Below are 19,142 nucleotides of genomic sequence, written 5' to 3'. Positions count from 1 at the left end.
GTTTTGCGCCTACTGAATTGGGTAATTCCCAGTTTTCCCATGAGGGAAAGCCAGGTTTATTCAGACTTGCTATAAGTTTCACAGCCATCTGAATTCAATTTCAGTATTGACCTTTCAGTGACATTAAAAGCCCAACATTAAAGATGTGATTTTACCAAATCATTTATGTACTCCACTTATGCTGATTTACTGTAGGCACCAGAATCAGGCTAAAAATAAGCAATTGGTAGAGAGGGGGAAAATCACTATTGTCTTTACAATCTTAGGTGGATAGTATAATGGAGTTGAGATTCATAGAATAAATCATATCTTAGGTGGATAGTGTAATGGAGTTGAGATTCATAGGATAAATCATATCTTAGGTTGGATAGTGTAATAGAGTTGAGATTCATAGAATAAATCATAAAAATAATATTTTAGCCTCTCTTTAAATTTTAGAATGATTATATGACTATTGAGCTGTCAAATATTTGTGCAATGAACAACTATACAACTTTTGCACCCCAAGGGAAAGTTTCACATAATAGAACAGATATTTGTGATTCCTAATGCCTTTTTAAAAAATCTTTTGAATATGGAATTACTATTGATTTCAAAGGCTAGAGTACTAATAGGAAGCATCAACCCTGAATTATAATGGGCCAATGGATAGTAATGAGGTGGATGTTACAAAGAGCTTTTGGGACTGCTAGAGTCAGGCACTAATATAGGGACCAGAATAGATAGCTGTTCAGGAGCCAAGACAAAGGCTTATGACATGTACCATGTCTAAGGACAAAAGCACAAGTAGTTAAGAATTGATACTCATATATGATATAAGATCAGCCACAATTAAGAAGGTAGGAATCCTGATTGACCGATTGAGATGTATCAGTGGAGTATTGAGGTCAGGGTAATAGAAAAGACCTAAAATCCAAGCAAGATAAATCAGGCTAATATGGCAGGGCCCAAAGTACCATGCGAGGTTCTTTGACACACAATCAGCTTTTAAATGTCCTTCTAACACCTAATTCATATTTCTTACCTGAATCCATATACTCCATATTCTAGCTACACTGACTTTACTGAAATCTACATTCTATATTTTGGTTCTGTGTCTCTGCATTCTCTCTTATTTGTGTATCTTTAAATCCTTGCCTTTATTCAAAGTTCAGCTGAAGTTCTTTTCCTGATATTCCTAGTTGTTGCCATCTTCCTGATGTTTCCATCAAATACAGAACTGGGTCTGGAGTTAGTTCAAATATGACCCCATACATTAAGAAGTTGTGTGACCTCAGTCTACTCTTGTTAGAAATCTTTTCTTCCTTCAGTTGCTTTATGTTGTATTTATCTTACTGTTGTCTTATATTTGCTTATCTATATCTTATAGCTCTTGAGGTAAGAAAGGCTGGGCAATACTGGAAAAGATTCTCACAATTTGGCTGCTAATTCTTTTCTTTTAACAAATAGTAGTTCAATTTTATTTTACTTAGCATGGACAAATACAAAGTGCTATTTATAGATATTTGTCATACCTATCTGAAAAATGATGGCAAATAGTGTAGCCTTTTTCATACATAAAAAGAATTTCCATTGTCCTGAAACTAATGCATTTTGTTATAGACGCTAATAATGTTATAAAATAAGACTCAATGTTTGGAATTTTGGATTTCTTGGAAGAAATGTGTTGGTATCTCCTTCATACGCAAAATGGAGATAATCATGCTTTTAATTCACATGACTTCACAAGGCTGCTATTTACTTTAGCTCCCCAAGAAGTATATAGTTTCTATCATAAGCCCCCAAAATTAAAAAGCATTCAACTAAGGTAATGTTGGTCTTTGTTTACCAAAAATAGTCTTCTTTGTTCTCCTTACCAAAAATTTACCTCTGTAACTCCCTATATAATGTATTTATATGTACATATATATGTACATATATGTGTGTATGTATGTATGTATATACATACATTTATATATATATATATATGTTATTGATTTATAAACATGATCTAGCTTCTTGAAGGCATGTTTTTGTCCCAAGCATATTACATTGTACAGGCATTTAATATGTACTTATTGATTATTTCTTTTAATACCAAAATTTATCTATCTTATTCCTCTTTTATGAAAGATTTTTTGCCCATTTCTAGATATATTATACTAAGATCTGTGATCCTGTAATTTATTTTTTTTCAGCAAACTTTTTAGTTCAGTCAGAAAAGTAAGGTGCTCATTATTGTGTATGGATATTTACTCCTCCCCCCATTTCATTTCTTTCTGGGAAAAATAGTGAAAGCATCATTTCTGGTATACTGAAAAAATAATCCTGCTTATTATGTAGTCTGGATATAGGGATATAAGAATGCAGGTGCTTATATTAGTTCTTTTATCTCTTAGAAAATGTTTCTTCTTTGTGACACTACCTTAGAGAGTGACTTATTTCTGAGCTAGGATTTTCTATAAAGGGAATGTGTTGTGTTTGGAAGCAGAGGCTTGCTCCTACATAATAATAATACTAGCATGTAACCTCAGCACTGGTAGCACTGCAAAAGCTATTTAAAGGGAATTGGGTCCTAAGTTATTATTGACTACAAACTGAGATCAATGGGAGTGTAATTTCAGTTCTCTGATGTCAAAATATAACATAAGTACTGCTACGATTTCAGTAGAGTTCAGCTCATGTTAAGGAAAAGAAATATCTTTCAAAGCACAAGGAAGATATTTGAATAGCTAGTTACAAAACCGTAAAATATTAAATTACCTATTTTGGAAGAATGTTAGTATTTATGATGAAGAACACACAGGGACCACATGTGAGAATTAAGTGTTTATAAAGTTCTTTGAGGACAAGAATGAAAGTGTGTGCTTTGGAAAAGCTCTTCTAAAGCATGGAGGAGAGACAGAATAATTACCGTATTTATGTATTTTTAAAAATGTTGAGACAGTCTAGGACTGCCAAGTGATACCAGATCCCATTGGGTGAAGGAACTGAGAGAATATGAGGGCAAGAAAAGATAAGAGATGTAGAAAGAAGGGAGATAATGAAAAAGAATCTTTACTGCATAAAGTACTACTCATTTTCTCATTTCAAAGCACCTCTGTAGCCTTTAGTTTTTAGACAACTTCATATTTTTTCACTGTTTCTATTTGATTTTATGTGTATTTTTTTTCATATGGGAATAGAGTTCAGTCTGCTGGATATGTAAAATGGAAACAACCTCTCTCTGTTTAGAAAAGAGGTAAGTGGCTAAGAGTGTGAATGTGTCAGTGGCTGTGTACAAGTTATATCTATTAGTATCATGCCTTGAATATATATAGTAGGCACCTAATAAATGCTTGCTGATTAATAAATGAATGGATTATTCATGTCATTTCAAAGTTTGAATTTCATTTAGTTTCCAATTTAGCCAAAGAGATGATTTCACATCAGAGGATGTGCCTATCAAAACCGGTGCAAAAGAAATGTTATGAGTCAGAATAAATATTCATCACTCCTTCAAATCCCCCATCCACCTACCTGTGACTCACATGCTATCTACCCTCAAGTCCCCTGTCAAATATTGCTCTCAAAAACTTTAGAAACCATGAGATAACTAATATTTATGTAGAGTTTCAAAATTTCCCTAATTCAATACTCAAAACCACCCTGTGAGGTATTATCATTACAAATATTACTTATTCTTCTTTATAGAAGAGGAAACTGAAGGGGGTCAGAAAAGTTAAATGACTTGCACAAATTTCAGTCTAGGGCAAGATTTAAGTTCAGGGATTCCCATCTTCAAATGTAATCCTCTATCTACTAAGTTTTTTTCTTCTCACTAAGTTTTTAGTAAGTGATGACAAAATTTAAAAAATTGGAAGAGACCTCCAAAGCCATCTAGTCCAACTGCTACTTGAAAAGAAACTTCTTTTCAACATATCTAAGTAGTCATTAATTTATGCTTGAAAACCTTTAGTGAGGAGAAACACGCTATTCCGTTGTACCATTAGAGATGTAATTATAAGGCATGTGTCTTTTAAATTTGCCTCTCCTTATTCCCAGCATCAAGCCTAAATTTATCTCTTTATAACTTCTAATCATTTTATGTACCTTCTAGGCACAACCAAAAAACTAATCTTTTTTCTACATTAGTTTTTCAAATATTTGAAGTCAGTTTTCATGCCTCTCCTGTCTTAAGCCCCCATTTCTCTTTTCTAAGTCTAATATATCTAGTTTCTTCATCATGTCTTCATATAGCATGGACACAAGGACCTTCAATATCCTGATTGCCTTCAGAATATCCTCTTATTTATGAATGTTCCTTCTCAAATGTGCTACCTATAACTGTATACAATGTCCCACATATTTGACAATGGTATAGTGAACAAATGCCTAGGACTATGATATTCTTAACCTCACTTGTCACAAGACACTGTTGTCTCCTATTGAAACTGCTCCCCATTAACTTTCCTGTGTCTTCTTCAAATACACTTATTTCTAATCACCTTTCCCCTAATTTGTACTAGTTGGGTTGATTACTTGAACCTAAGTATCTTGCTTTACATTTATTCCTGTTAAATTTCATCTTATTTACTTCAGTCTGTTCCTTAGTATAGTGAGGTTTTCTGGAATTCAAGTTTTGTCATCTCATGTGTCAGCTATATGTTATCTGAAAATTTTATACCCATAGTATCTATGCCTTTATCCAGGTCATTGCTAAATGTTAAATAAATAGTACACAGACAAGCACAGATCTCTGTAATGATTCCAATGGAGACTTCTTTCCAGGTTGATAGTGAACATCTCTTTGAGTCTGATTAACTAGTTTTGAATTTATCTATTTTTATTATTTTCTACCCATAGTCTTTGAATCATGCATTCAGATTAATTTAGTGATTCAAAGGCAGTTAAATTGCTAACAATCTACAGTTAGAAAAAATGCAAGTGTCTAGCCAATTGTCTTCATGAAGGTTAATTTGACTTTGAGTCTAGATTGTAGAGGGGAAACACAAAGAATATTTCAGCCCTTGGCCTTTAGAATGTCAGAGTAGTGTAGGGTGATGGGATATCTATGTGTGTACATAAGTGTAATTGAAAGTTCTATTCTCTATTCATTGTAAAATTGTTATACAAGATATTGAAGAATGGTGTTGACTGAAGCTCAACACTAAACACTTAGGTCAATAAAGCTGGATGTTAAGCTAAGTAGAAGACAGAATATGCTTATTATCACCAGTGTGATAGTCCCGGCTGCTGGACTTCAGGACAGTCCATATTTGCAACAAGCAATCTATATAACTGATTACTTTGTCAGATCATTCCTTGATATTGTGTGGAATCCTCACAGAAGGGGCCTATTAAACAGAATTAGGTGAATTCAGAAACTTTTTATTATTAAATTGACTGGGGAAAAACACGTTTTTTCTATATTGGGGTATAGTCAGAATAAATTTCTTTACTTCTTTTTCTTCAGGTCATCCATCTTGGGCTTATGTCTACATAGATCAAAACTATAGGTCCAAAATTTGCAAACATTTGGTCAGTTGTGTTTAAAAATGATTAGTAAAACTGTTTATTTCATTTAGTTTGATTAGTTTTTTGAACTGACTGATCAATTTTTTTTCTTGTTAGAAGTATAGATGACAGGGAGTAGGTGAATAATTTCATTTATATATGGATTTCCAAGGTGTGCAAACTCCCTTTGCCAATGAAGGTCAATATCTTCTCAGCGATTTAGTCCAAGAATTGCCTGGAACACCAAGAGGTTACATGTATATATGTTACATATATATTATGAAATTCAGATAATCAGAGACATCAGCTAGCCAGAACAACTTTTCTGGGTATTTTGGATAATAAAGAAGTCATTCTAACTTTCAATTTTCAGCAGAGTAAAAGACAATTTAGAAATCTTGATAGAATAGAGGGAAGTTGAACTAGTAGACAGGATGGAGTGTAATAAAACCCAAATTTTAGCCTAGCTCTGTTTTTAATTGGATGGGTGATATCAAACAAGTCCCCTATATATATTTTGACCATGTATGAGTTTCCAATTCCTTATGGATTATCTGGAGGAAACTCCTTCTACCTGTGCATATTAGCAACTCCTTTATAATTTAAGGCTTTAGACAAGAGTTTAAAACCTTTACTGTGTTATGAATTTTTTAGGCAGTTTCATGAACTTTATGAAAATTGTTTTTAAAAGCATAAAATAAATTAAAACTTATAGGATTACAAAGAAAACCAATGATCAAAATATTTTTAATTATGGACTTCAGGTAAAGAAGCCCCACCTTTGTAATACTTAGAGGCTAAATGACTTATACAGAATCACAGTATCAGTGTGTCAGTAGGAACCTAAATCATCCTGTCACTAGAGCTCCCCCTAACCATTTTTTTAGCTTCTCTCTCTACTTCTCTTTTATAGATACAGAAACTAAAAACATATATAGGGATCTTGCTTGATATCACCCATCCAGTCAAAAGCAGGGCTAGGCTAAAATTTAGTTTTTATTACACTCCACTCTATTAATCCAACTTCCCTTCAAAACCTAAAAATTATTTTTATATTTAAATTTTTACAAGACTATAAAAGATCTCTTACAGGAAGAAATTCTTCACTGATGATCTTCCCAACAAACAATTTCATTGTATTCTATATAAGGAAGTGAAGAATAGCAAAATACTGATAAACTAGAATGCTAAATAGCCATAATTGTTAGAATTATTTTCCCTGTATTAATAATTCAATTGGTGATGAAACTATTTATTAAACATTTGGTGTGTACCAGAAACTGACTATATAAAGAAAAAATGAAACTGTTTCTGCTCTCAAGAATCCTGTACAAGATACACACACACATATGTGTGTGTATATATATATATATATATATGCATGTGTGTATATATGTAAAGCATTGTACATAGGCATACATGTATATCTTGTCTCCCCAATAGAATGTAAGCTTCTTGAGTGCAGAGACAAATATATGTACATGCATGTATATGTACATGTGTATATAAATACATCTACATGTGTTGTATAATATAATCATGTGTACATATTGTGTGAAAACATATGCTAAACAAACTAGGGAGGGATAGGACTAGCATTTGAGGGGATAACACATCTGGCAAGGGAAGAATAAACCAAGAAGGGTTTCAAGTAGAAAGTGGTGCTTGAGCTGAGTTCAGAAAGAAATCAGGTATTCTAAGAGACATATATAAGGAGGATGAGTATATAAGGAGGATGCATAGTCAGTTCAAAGATAAGAAGGTAGAAAATGAAATTCTGTAAGTGAGGAACAGCAAGAATGTCAGTATAACTTGACTCTAACTACATAGTGGGAAGTAATAAGCACTAAGGCTCGGACAGAAGGTTTGTAAAGGACTATAACTACCAAACAGAAGAGTTTATATTGATTCTAGAAGGGACCCAGAGTTGAACAGTGAGATGAGTGAACAGATCTGTGCTACAGGAAAATCACTTTGATAATTGAGTGAAACAGATATGGAAGCAGAGAGACCAATTGAATGACTCTTGTCAATAACCTGGCTGAGAGATGATGAGGACTTGAACAAGAATGAATGGAAAGAAGGAGGGAGACATGGAAGATATGGTAGAGACCAAAAAATAGGCTCTTGTATCTGGAAATCTCCCTATTTCTGTTAAGTGCCTCACCATCTGTCTAATCACCCTGGTTTCCAATCTTAGTATCATCTACAGCGTCTCACCCTCACTCAGATAGGAAATAGGGAGATTTGGAAAAGGAGTTTGGACAAAAAGATGAGTTCCATTTTGGACATGATAAATTTAAGATGACTGCAGAATATACTATTTGAAAATCCAACAGTTAGCTGATACTACAGTATTAGCACACAGTAAAGAAACTAGAAATGAGTATATAATTTGCAGGTTCATTTCAAGAATTAAACCCATGGGAACTTATAAGGGTACCAAAAGACAATGTATAATGAGAGAAGAGAGACTAAAGAAGAACCTCAGCATTTATCCACAGTTAAGGAGCATAACATCTACTATGATCAAGCAAAGAGTCTGAGAAGGAAAAATTGATCAAAAAAGAAAAGAGATACAAATGAGAGTAATATTTCATTATATAACCTTTTAAGGTTTACTAAGTTATTCTAACATTCAAGGTCTTTTACAATATGTCCCCTACCTTCTTTTCCAACATTATTTCATAATTGTACTTTCTATATTCTACACACTACCCAAAGGTTTAACCAAATCTATGCTTTCAGATCTTGACCCATACCCTTGGGCTAAAATGTCCCCTTCTACAGTCTTATGTTTCTTAGATTAATAAATTAACAGATTTTTATTAAACTGAATTTAATTAAATTTGTTAAAATTATCTTTGAGGATGAAGAGATTACTGAACTACAAAATACAAATAATAATCCCCTTTTTCCTCAATATACAAAACAGAGAGAGAGAGAATGAGATAGAACACCACAGAAAATCCCTAATCAGATTCCTAACACTAGCAAACAAGATGATCTAATGAGATGAAGGATATCAAACTGGGTTAGAGAGGCAGACTAGGATGATGGATAGTATGTTCAAATAAGAAAGACCTGGGTTTAAACTTCTATCTCTAATGCTAATTAGCTATGTGACTATGAAGCATCACTCATCATTTCTGAACCTAAGATTTTTTTTGTGGGGTGGGGGGTTGTTCTGTTTTAATGAAGGCAATAATATCCATAATACCTACTTCACAGAGTTGCTCTAAGACTCAAATTAACTAACAATTTTAAATCACAACTGAAAATAACAGTAATAATATGCTAAGAAATCATTTCTCAATGTAATGACTATATGGCAATAAGTAAAAAAAAACTAGGAAAGACTAGTTTATAAATACATATGAAAAATTATCTCTACCAGCTCAATTATGTATTGTTTTTGGATTATCACAGAACTGTCAGAATCTAGGGGGGGAAGAACTGGAATAAAAGCAACTAATATCTTTAAACTCAAAGACATTATGAAAAGGTTGGCCAAATGGTGGCAACTTAAGGGGAATATGATAACTTTCAATACACTTAGAGAGCATAAATAGGAGGGAGAAAGATAGAAGAACTAGTTAGTTGGAATAATGGTCTTAAATTCTGAAAAAGAACATTGTGACAGAGTGTCAGAGAAGATCCCTGACAGGGAGGTCTTTTAGATGATTGAAAAATTTCCCAGAGGAAGAGGAGGTGGGAGCACCATCTCAGGGGATATTAAAATGAGACAACAAAACAGTCAGAACAATTCCCATTGTCATTGGATCAATTTGATGATTGAATAAATGTTTCTAAGTCTAATTGCAAAATCTACTTTGAAGGTAGTTTGTCTTATAGATTCAAGGGGGATATATTCCATTTTAGAAACAGTTATAAAAAAGAAATGAAAATCTCATTAAATCTCCTATAAGAACACTAAATAAAATATATGTAGACTGTCAAATAAAACAAAAATTAATTCAGGAGAAAATTAATTTTAGGTGAGATAGCAAAAAATATATTTTTTGCTAAACCAAATTCTAAAGCACTTAGCCTGAAAACAATTAGTTTTGATCAGTTATATGGTATTATACACCGTAAATGGGAAGTATAGATGGTCTAAGGTATAAGAAAATAAGGAATTGTGATAGTAACATGTGGTTTATGTTTGGCATCATGGATGCTCTATAATGCCAGTCATTCTCATTTATAATACTAGAGCAAATTACATTGTTGACAAGTTGACATATTTGCCATTTGGGTGGCTTTGAGAATTTTTGAGAAAAATTTAACTCCTTAAATCTTAGTGGTAGAAATAATAAAGTCCTTATTAAATAAGATTCTAAATTACTTATTTGAAAGACAAATCTACTCTGCAATGATGTATCCTCCTTAAGAATAGATAATTTAATTTTAAAAATATTTATCCTTAGCACCAAACAAAAGTATTTTATAAATACTTATATCCTAATGACTAGAAAGCATGCTTTTATTTCTGTTTGTTTTTTTTTTTTTTTTTTTGCAAGGCAATTGGAGTTATGTGACTGGCCCAGAATCACACAGCTAATAAGTGTTAAGTGTCTGAGTCCAGATTTTAACTCAGGTCCTCCTGACTCCAAGACCGGTGCTCTATCTATTGCACCATCTAACTGCCCCCCCCATGCTTTCATTTTTGGAACAAAATCTGAAGTAAGAATAATTAACATATCATTCTATACTCTGAGTCAAATATGCCCTGTATCTTATTCCTAAACATGACTGAAGTTGTCACTGATAAAGAGGCAATGTGAAGGTTTCTTCCTCAGGAGTTCTAAGAAATGTATTTCATTAATTCAAGAGTCTGTGTGGGTACTTCATCTTATCAGTGAAAGGCGATCTCATTGAGGAAGATCACAGCTCCTTTATTGCAATGATAAGCAATATAAAGCAAATATTTATTAAGTGCTTAAAATGTATTTGGTATTGCATTAAGTACTGAGGATATCAGAGAGAGACAGAGAGAGACAGAGAGAGCAAAACAGACAGAGAGACAGATGGAGAGATAGAGCCACAAAGAGATACAGAGACACACAGAGACAGAAAGAGAATCCTGATGCCTGCCCTCAAGAAACTCACAGTCACATGGGAAAAATGAAATAAACACAAATAAAGAGAATATTAGTGGAAGACAATTTCAGAAAAATACCACTAGAATTGAGAACAACAGGAACAAACTTTCTGCAGAAAATAGGTCATCATGAGTTGCTTTATCTGAGAAAAAAAAATTCACCCAGCAGTCAAATTCTGTTTCAAGGATTAATGATATAGATTGGTAAGGAGCCTCCAAGAAAACCTAGCTCAACTTCCACATTTTGTAAGACAAAGAACTGAGACCCGGATAAAAGTAGAACTCAGATCTTCTGCTCTGGAGACAGTGTACATGGCAGTAAAATTTTCTGAAATTAATTCATTAGTCTAAAGCTAGTAGACAAAAGTTTTCATGGAGCCTGTACTTACTCACAGACTCTTTAGCTTTCAAGTTTGTGTTCCTTCAGGATACTCTTGGAGATCACAAATTCACTTCCACACCAAGATAAGGCATCATAGAGTAGAGCTATAATAGCTGTAGGATGATTAAGATTACTGTCAGGAGGAGAAATTTCTCATGCATATAAAATCTTTGAATAAAAAACAAATGGCACTAATATATTGAGCTAGGTTTCCTGGGACAATGGTGATTTCTTAGAAAGTAAAATGATTCATAGAATGTTGAAGCCAGAAGAAACCTCAGAGACCATCTAACCCAATGCATACCTGATCTAGAAGATGATCCTCTTGATCATCTTCAATAAAGTCATCTAGCTTTTTTTGGCAACCTTCTGTAAACAGGAACCTACTATCTTACAAGCCAGCTGATTCAATTTTTTTCTTTTCTCTTCCTGACAGTTTTTCTATGGTAAACATTTATGTATTAGTTTAACTCTGATGGAGATCTCCTATAAAAAAGTAAAACTGTTAAGTAAACTCATAATAAAGTGATTTCATGTGAATGTGCTTTAACAATTCCTATTTCTAGCTTTCTATCGTAAATTTTTTTTCCTCCTATTCCCTTAGTCCACTGAGAAAAAAAAATCTTTCTTCAGTGGTTATAGATAGATAGATAGATAGACAGACAGACAGATAGACAGACAAATATGTATATGTGATATTTTAATATACTTCCCTGATCTAATAGATATTACATATATCCCTATTAAATTATATCTTAATAGATATGGTTGAATTATAGAAAAGTACAGGAGGCAAATCTAGCATGTATGATTTTCAAGATCAGAATTGTAAATGATGCCTGAATTGGATGATCATAGTCAAGTTATTTTGTCATGTATCTGTCCCTTTATCCAGGAAATTATGTAATCATACTAATGAAAATTTTCTCTTTAGAGAAACACAAGGTTTATACATTATAATATTTATCTGTTTACTATCTATGGTTTATTATATATATATATATATATATATATATATATATATATATATATATAAAATGTTCCAGAAGCCCTAAAAGTCCTGATGCAAGCTTTAGCTATTAAAGTCTAATAGTTTACTGGGACATCCTATAATACAGGGATGCCTTACATATATTACATATAATATATCGTTAGGGGAGACATTGTAATTTTGTCCTTAACAAAAGTAAGAACATGGGCTCCAAACTTTGTGTGTTATAGACACATTTCTTAGTAAATATAAATATATATTAGTAAATATAAATATATTATTACATTTATATAAATATATATTTATAAATATATAATATATATAAATATATTAGTAAATATAAATATAAATAAATATAAAACTTAGAAGCTTTAGGTTCTCCTCAATGTTTGTAACTCCAGAAAATAAAATATATAGTTTTACAAAAGAAACCAGTTAGAGTGAAATACAGGGATCAAATTAATGAAAAAATTAGTTTATTACCATATAATAAGAATCCCAGAGTTAGAGGGTACATTTTGGACACTAGACTATCTCAGTTCAGGTCCCAACTCTGACAATACTATCTCTGAATTAAAGAAAATTACTTTTCTACATAAAAGTATTTTCCCTTAGCAGATGTAGTTCCAAAGAGGAAATCACAAGTTAAAGCAAAATGTTGTTGTTGATGATGATGATGATGATGCAAAAACAGGTGCTAAAATATGAATCAGCTATACATCTGAAGTTTAAAAACACTCTTCTAGATGGAAGTAGACTAAGTCAAAACCAGAGGCCTATGGAAAGTTTTATTATATCCCTGGCAAACAAGGCCACCAATTGAAGCAGGTTTCTTTTTTTCCCTTTAGGGAACCCCATATTTCCCCATAGCATCTAGGACAAGTCTGGATGGTTTCCAACATTGTAGAAATAAGGGAAAGAGCCTGTAGGGACATGTCCTCTATCTTAAATACATAAACACCTACATTAGTCATACTGTTATTAAAAAGAAATATAGTCATAAAAAATATAGACTCCCCTACCAGGTTCATCATTATACTTTTGTCTCCATTCTATGGTGCCCTACCTAGATCTGCCTTCTGGGGAGCATCCATGCTTTGAAGCTTGATTATCCTGAAATATCCACCCAAATGTTCCAGCATTGTACTCTTTTCAGTTCTTTTCTTTGCTATCTCTGTATCCCTCTCTGTTCTTTTTTTTTGTTATAAAGTCTTTGAGAGCAGTTTCTGTGTCACAGAGCTTTCTCCAGAATTATATGATTAAAACTTTGGCCAAAGATGGAAATATTGGAGCTGCCCTTCAGTCTGACAGTTCTTTATCTTCCAGAAGATTATGTCTCTCTCTCTTACCTAAATTGGGGTGCATTCCATGGAGATCTTTTGCCCCATAACCAGCTTCATGACATTAATAAATCTGTTCCCATGGGCATGGGTAAAGGACACATCCTCTCTTGATGAAACTGAGTGCACTGAATCAGGGAGGGACCTTTGAAGTACCAAATTTTTTAGCACCACTGTAGCAGGGCAAACTATTCCTTGCATTGGCTCCATCCTCTTCAATTAAATTTGGAAGTTTATATAGGGATCAGGACAATAACTCCCATTTATTACTGCAAGCTGTGTCAATCTGTCTTAACTTAAAGCAATACCTTGCACTAGTAAGAACTTAAGGGTTTTTTTTTTTCAATTCAAACATTCATATACATTCTTTGTAAATACTAAACACTAAATTAATACTTGTTGAATTTCAATTCAGTGCTAGTTCAAATATTAATGGTTGATAATATTTTTATCATACTTTCTTTCCCTAAATAATGCCTTAACTCAAAGCAGTGAGGACTCCTAAACTTGTAGAAATATTGGGAGGAGGAGGAGGAGGATTAGAGCCCTCAAGCAATTGGAAATCTCCCTCTTTTGCCCTGTATAAAGTTGGTCTGATTTGAAAGTAAAGTCTCAAGAGCTTTTAACTTCCAGAAAAAAAGATGGTAGATAATCAGGGACCAGATTATGTTTCAAACAAAACACTCCATTTTAGAATAGTTATTAGATATTCCCTATTAAGAACCATGAAATTTTTACTTGGAATACAGTGTGCAATTTAGGACTGAAGATTGAGAATAAGAAAAGAGCAGAAATGCAACATACTCTAAGATACTAAAGCAGAAAGATTAATAGTGATTGCAAGTTTAGCAGAGTGATGAAAGCAAATTGGAGCTAGTTGATGATGAGCTAAATCATCTTTTGTATGTCTGAAGCATAAGATTTATTTGGGGATTTAAGAGTAAAAGTCTTTACCAGAAAAATAAAGTGTGTATAACAGGTGCTTAATGAATGTTTATTGACTATCTATAAAGGAACTTAAAGATCTAAAATAACTTTACCCATTACTTAGATCAGGGGTTCTCAAACTACAGCCCACGGGCCAGATGCAGCCTGCTGAGGATGTTTATGCAGCCCCCTCGGTTATGGCAAATGGGTTGAGGGGTGGAGACAGAGTGTGAGTTTTTGTTTTTGCTATAGTCTGGCCTTCCCACAGTCTGAGAGACAGTGAACTGTCCCCCTATTCAAAAAGTTTGAGGACCACTGCTTAGATAATAAGAATGAAGATTTGAATTCAAACCTTCTGATCCAAATCCAGTGCTCTTTTTACTTCATAATGCTAAAATAGATTTTCTTCCTTAAATTCATTTTTTTCCAAGAATTCCAAATATTTTATATAAATCACTTTCAAATTTCATGTTCTGTAATAGAACATAACCTGATTATTGTTCTATATGAGATGCCATAATAGGATTGTATAATCCCTGAAGCATATTATCCATAGGATAAATTATTAATATGTCATTAATATTTCTCACCAGAAGAAAAATTTTGCCCCTTTTAGCTTTTGTCACTTTCTTGTTCAGTATTTTTCAATCATTTCCTTATATTGGATGGAAAATAACTGCCTAGATTCTGAGTTTCAATCTAACTCTGAGCTTCAGCTGTAGATGCCATTATCTCACAAATTAAATCCAAAATTAGATGGAGGAAGAGCAATGAGAAAGATAACCTTGTTCAGTAAATTAACATGACTTTTTAAAAATTTTATTTTCCAGACAAAAATGTCTCATTTATATTCTGGCTTTTATCAATGTATAGTAATAGATGGCTATGCATTTAGAAAGAGAGAGACATCTTTGCAGATTATACAATGATTTTTCTTCATGCTCATAATTCCAAATTTTAATGGAAATGTTCCTTCAAACTATTGATTGCTTAAATTTCACAGCTTTTCAATTTAGCAAAATCTTATAACTTTTAACCAACCCTCATCCATTAATTTCATTCCTATATACAATACTTTGTTTTGTAATCCCAGATACTAGTTTTCGAGTACTTAAACATTTTTTTTGATTGTCTAGAGACTCAGAAAACGATTCTTGGTTATGAATGGTAAATGGATAAAAAGCATAGGTGTCTAAGTTTAAATTGCATAAAGTCTAAAGAATAGTCACTATATAACTAAGCAATATCTGCTATCACAGAAGATGGTATCTGCTAGGAACCAACTTATGTTTGATTAGATTCTCTATACATGACCATGATGCTTCTCAGACAGCAGATATGATATTTTGCTGAGACCATCTTCATAATTGAAGGGGAAACAAGTCTGTAGAAAACTGCACAATGCAATTAAATCAGTTAATAGCAAAGGTGTATATAGATGAAACTGGGAGAACAAATACATGAAAACTGGAACAGATCTGTAAGTATTTTTATTCAGCAACTTATTTTTTGTAGTTGAAAAAAGCATTATAATATGTAAGGGAATAGATATGGCAATAAATATAAAGTTGGAAAGAACAGCTGGACCTGACCAAGTGCATAGAGAAAAAAAATCTTGCAGTAATTTAATAAATAGTGAACATGGAGTTATAATTTTCAAAATATGAAAAAAGTAAAGATACTAAACAATTGGAAAGAACTCAGCGAAGACAAGGGGAAAAAGGCATAGGGAAAAACCTTAAAAACAACTTGTTAATGGATCATTAATGAAAAGTATTTTGTCCAGTAAATACAATTTTAAAGACTTTTGTCCAAAAAGGTATTATCATATATATGTCAAGATCGTCCAAGATTCTCTAGTAGTTGAAACTAGAACTTTAGGAATTTTTTTAATCCACAAATATTAAGCAAGTCATTAACAGAGATATCTAAATTTATAAGAATAGTTTCCTACTATCTTGGGATAGGTTCTATTTAGAGCCCATTTAGAATATCTTTTGCAGCTGAAAAATCCCTATACTCTTGTTCGAGTAAAGCATTTTACTCATTTCACCAAGACTCAGAATACTACAAAGGGCTTATTTGCTGAAATATATGATGGTTCAAAATAGATCTATCAACATACAAAATAAAAAACAAATTGTTAAGTAATATTTCTTGTTCACATTCCAATATGAAATTGTCTGAGCAATTCTTTGAATTACTCCATTATTAACTTTACTAATGACCAACACTGAAGATGGGAAATGAGTTGGATATAAAATTGAAAAGAGTGAGCTGGATTTCACTCGAGAAATTGTATAGCATAAATAATTCTAGTTTATTTCCTAGTGTAAAAAACTACTTTTTAAAATACTAATGTTCTTCTAGTGGTGCTTTATGGGAGAAAAACATGGAATGCTACAATCTTTGAGCAATCAAAATTGTGGATGGCACAAGGAACAGTGAAGAGACACAGTGTATGTAAGTAGACTCACTATATTACCAATAGTTACTTGCATGCAAATAATGGTATAAAAAACAACATCAACAAAAAGCAGATGAGATGATCATATAGCAAGAGAAGGGAATACCCAATAGTTTATTCCAAGTGCTCCATGGCTACTCATAGAATATTTGTTTGTTTTTAATGAGGGAGGAAGACTGAGATCAAGTATTTATTAATATATCATCAAGTAATATATTAAATATATGTAAGGTGATTAGTATAGTGCTTGGTAGTTATGAAACAAGCACTATACTAATCACCTTACAAATATTATTACATTTGAGTGTCACAACAACCCTGGGAGGTATTATCATCTCAATTTTTTAATTCTTTTTTTCTTTTTGTAGTAATACTTTTTATTTTCAAAACATAAGCATGGATAATTTTTCAATACTGACCCTTGAAAAACCTTATGTTCCTTATTTTTACCCTCCCCCTCCCCTAGAAGGTAAGTAATGGAATATATATTAAACATATTAAAATTTATGTGTGTGTGTGTGTGTGTGTGTGTGTGTGTGTGTGTGTGTGTGTGTGTGTATCATCTTGAGGGGCAGCTAGTTGTTGTAGTGGATAGAGCACCAGCCCTGAAGTCAGGAGGACCTGAGTGCAAATCGAGTCTCAGACACTTAACACTTCCTGGCTATGTAACCCTGGGCAAGTCTCTTAATCCCAATTGCCTCAGCAAATACATATATACACTCAATTTTGCAGTTAAGGAAACTAAAGTAGACATTGGTTAAATGAATGACTTGCTCAGGATTCGAATGACTGAGGCCTAATTTGAATTCAAGTCTTTTTTACTCCACGTCTAGCACTTTATTGCACTACTACATAATTGTCTCAGAAGATAGATACTTCTAGTGAGCTTAGATGGTCTTTATTGGAGAGTTCATGTTAGGGCATGCATAAAAATCACCCCATAAATCAAAAGATAGATTCCAGTTTGTATCATTGGAAGATTAGAGGGTTATCTATATCTAATGCAGTCACAATACCACTGAAGAAGCTGAAGAAGCTTTTTACTTTAGTGTTATTTATATTCAAGATCGAGAATTTCTGACTTTGTCTTCATCCTCCTTGAAATTTCTTCAGAAATTGATCTTGCACACATATCTGCTTCTTAATGCCCTCTTTTCTCTTAGCTACAATGTTAATGAATTTTCTTGATTTCTCCTCCAACCAGTGTGGTCATTCCTTCTCAACCTTAGAGTGACTAGATTTTTTCTTAAGGACCATGCCTTAAATCAAAGCTAATCTGATTCTCACTGGCCATCAATAGGTCCTAGACTACACCCCATTTGGTTATTGGGTCCTGATTGACCCAGATTGAATGTAAATAGCAATTATTTCTGCTTTGGCCAGAAACTCTGAGGGTCTTCTCCTCCCAGATTTGTTTATTTAGATTCTCCCTCTCCCTCTCTCTCTCTCTCTTAGACTAGGTGAGAGAGGAGATTATTTGCTTCAATTGCTACCTAGCCTTAATTATTGAATAGATGTAGCCTCAGTCAAACTAAAATCTGCTGAAGATCTTAACTTAAAAATCCAAGGTCTCCCATTGCATCCCAGGGCCATTTCCAGTCCCATTGAACATGAATGGCTCTAGAGGGTAAACTGAAGCAGGTGACTTTATACAGTCCTCCCTCACTTAAATGCAATTAATTTTCATGTCATGCATCACCTCCTTGATTTCATGGTCCTCTTCAAGAATGAAGGACAAACAACAGTGACTTTTATTCCTTTTCCCTTCTCTTCAGTATAAGTACTCTTTAACTTCTTCCTTAGCAATTAGTTGTCTCTTCTTTGACTCTATCACTTAATGACTTTTACTCTAATCTTCAAGAATCATTGGAATGAAGAGAACTCAAAAATATATTTATGTCCAGCACTAACACTTCCAACTACATGATAGGCCTCTTCATGTAGACATCCTATTAATGCCTCAAACATAACATATTTAAAATCAAATTCATCATCCATTCCATCAAACTTCCTTATCTTTCTGGCTTCCTTTTATGTAGGTAATGGTACCACTATTCTAAGTATATACTTTTATAGTCAACTTTGACACTTTACTCTGTCATCCCAATTGTAATGGGAAAAGTGACATGGAGTCAGAGAACTTAGATTTTAATTTTGGCTATGCTGATTGTATTACTTTGACATTGGACAAGTAACAACCTTTCGGAATTTGTTACATCATCAAAATGAGGAAGTTGATGCAATGATTTATAAAATCCCCTCTAACTCTAAATCTATTATCTTTTCCTCTTATAGTCATTAACCACTCTAAAGCTCAATCTAATCTAATAATTTTGCCATTTGTATTAATTATATCTTTATAATATCTCCTTGAATCTGTCTTCTCCTTTCCATTCACATTGACCTATTTTCAGGGCTTAGTAATTTTCATCCTGACTCCTGCAATTACCTATTAA

At 33.0% G+C, this 19,142-nt stretch overlaps 1 protein-coding gene across 30 annotated transcripts in view; it reads left to right on the top strand.

Moving 5' to 3' along the window:
• Positions 1 to 19,142, top strand: part of MYT1L (myelin transcription factor 1 like) — a 693,632-nt gene that overhangs the window by 90,878 nt on the left and 583,612 nt on the right. For 24 of the 30 annotated variants that reach the window (XR_012486139.1, XM_074288020.1, XM_074288037.1 and 21 more), the window contains one exon: positions 16,590 to 16,682. The exons of 5 other annotated variants lie outside the window; for them this stretch is intronic. The gene's annotated coding sequence lies outside the window, so the exon portion shown is untranslated. The remainder of the gene's footprint in view (positions 1 to 16,589; positions 16,683 to 19,142) is intronic. One more of the 30 variants, XM_074288021.1, reaches the window with a different exon arrangement.

The sequence above is a fragment of the Sminthopsis crassicaudata genome, chromosome 2, assembly GCF_048593235.1.
Source record: "Sminthopsis crassicaudata isolate SCR6 chromosome 2, ASM4859323v1, whole genome shotgun sequence".
Classification (NCBI taxonomy): Eukaryota; Metazoa; Chordata; class Mammalia; order Dasyuromorphia; family Dasyuridae; genus Sminthopsis; species Sminthopsis crassicaudata.
The sequence above is the reverse complement of the archived record's forward strand: the minus strand, read 5'-3'. Positions and strand labels throughout refer to the sequence as shown.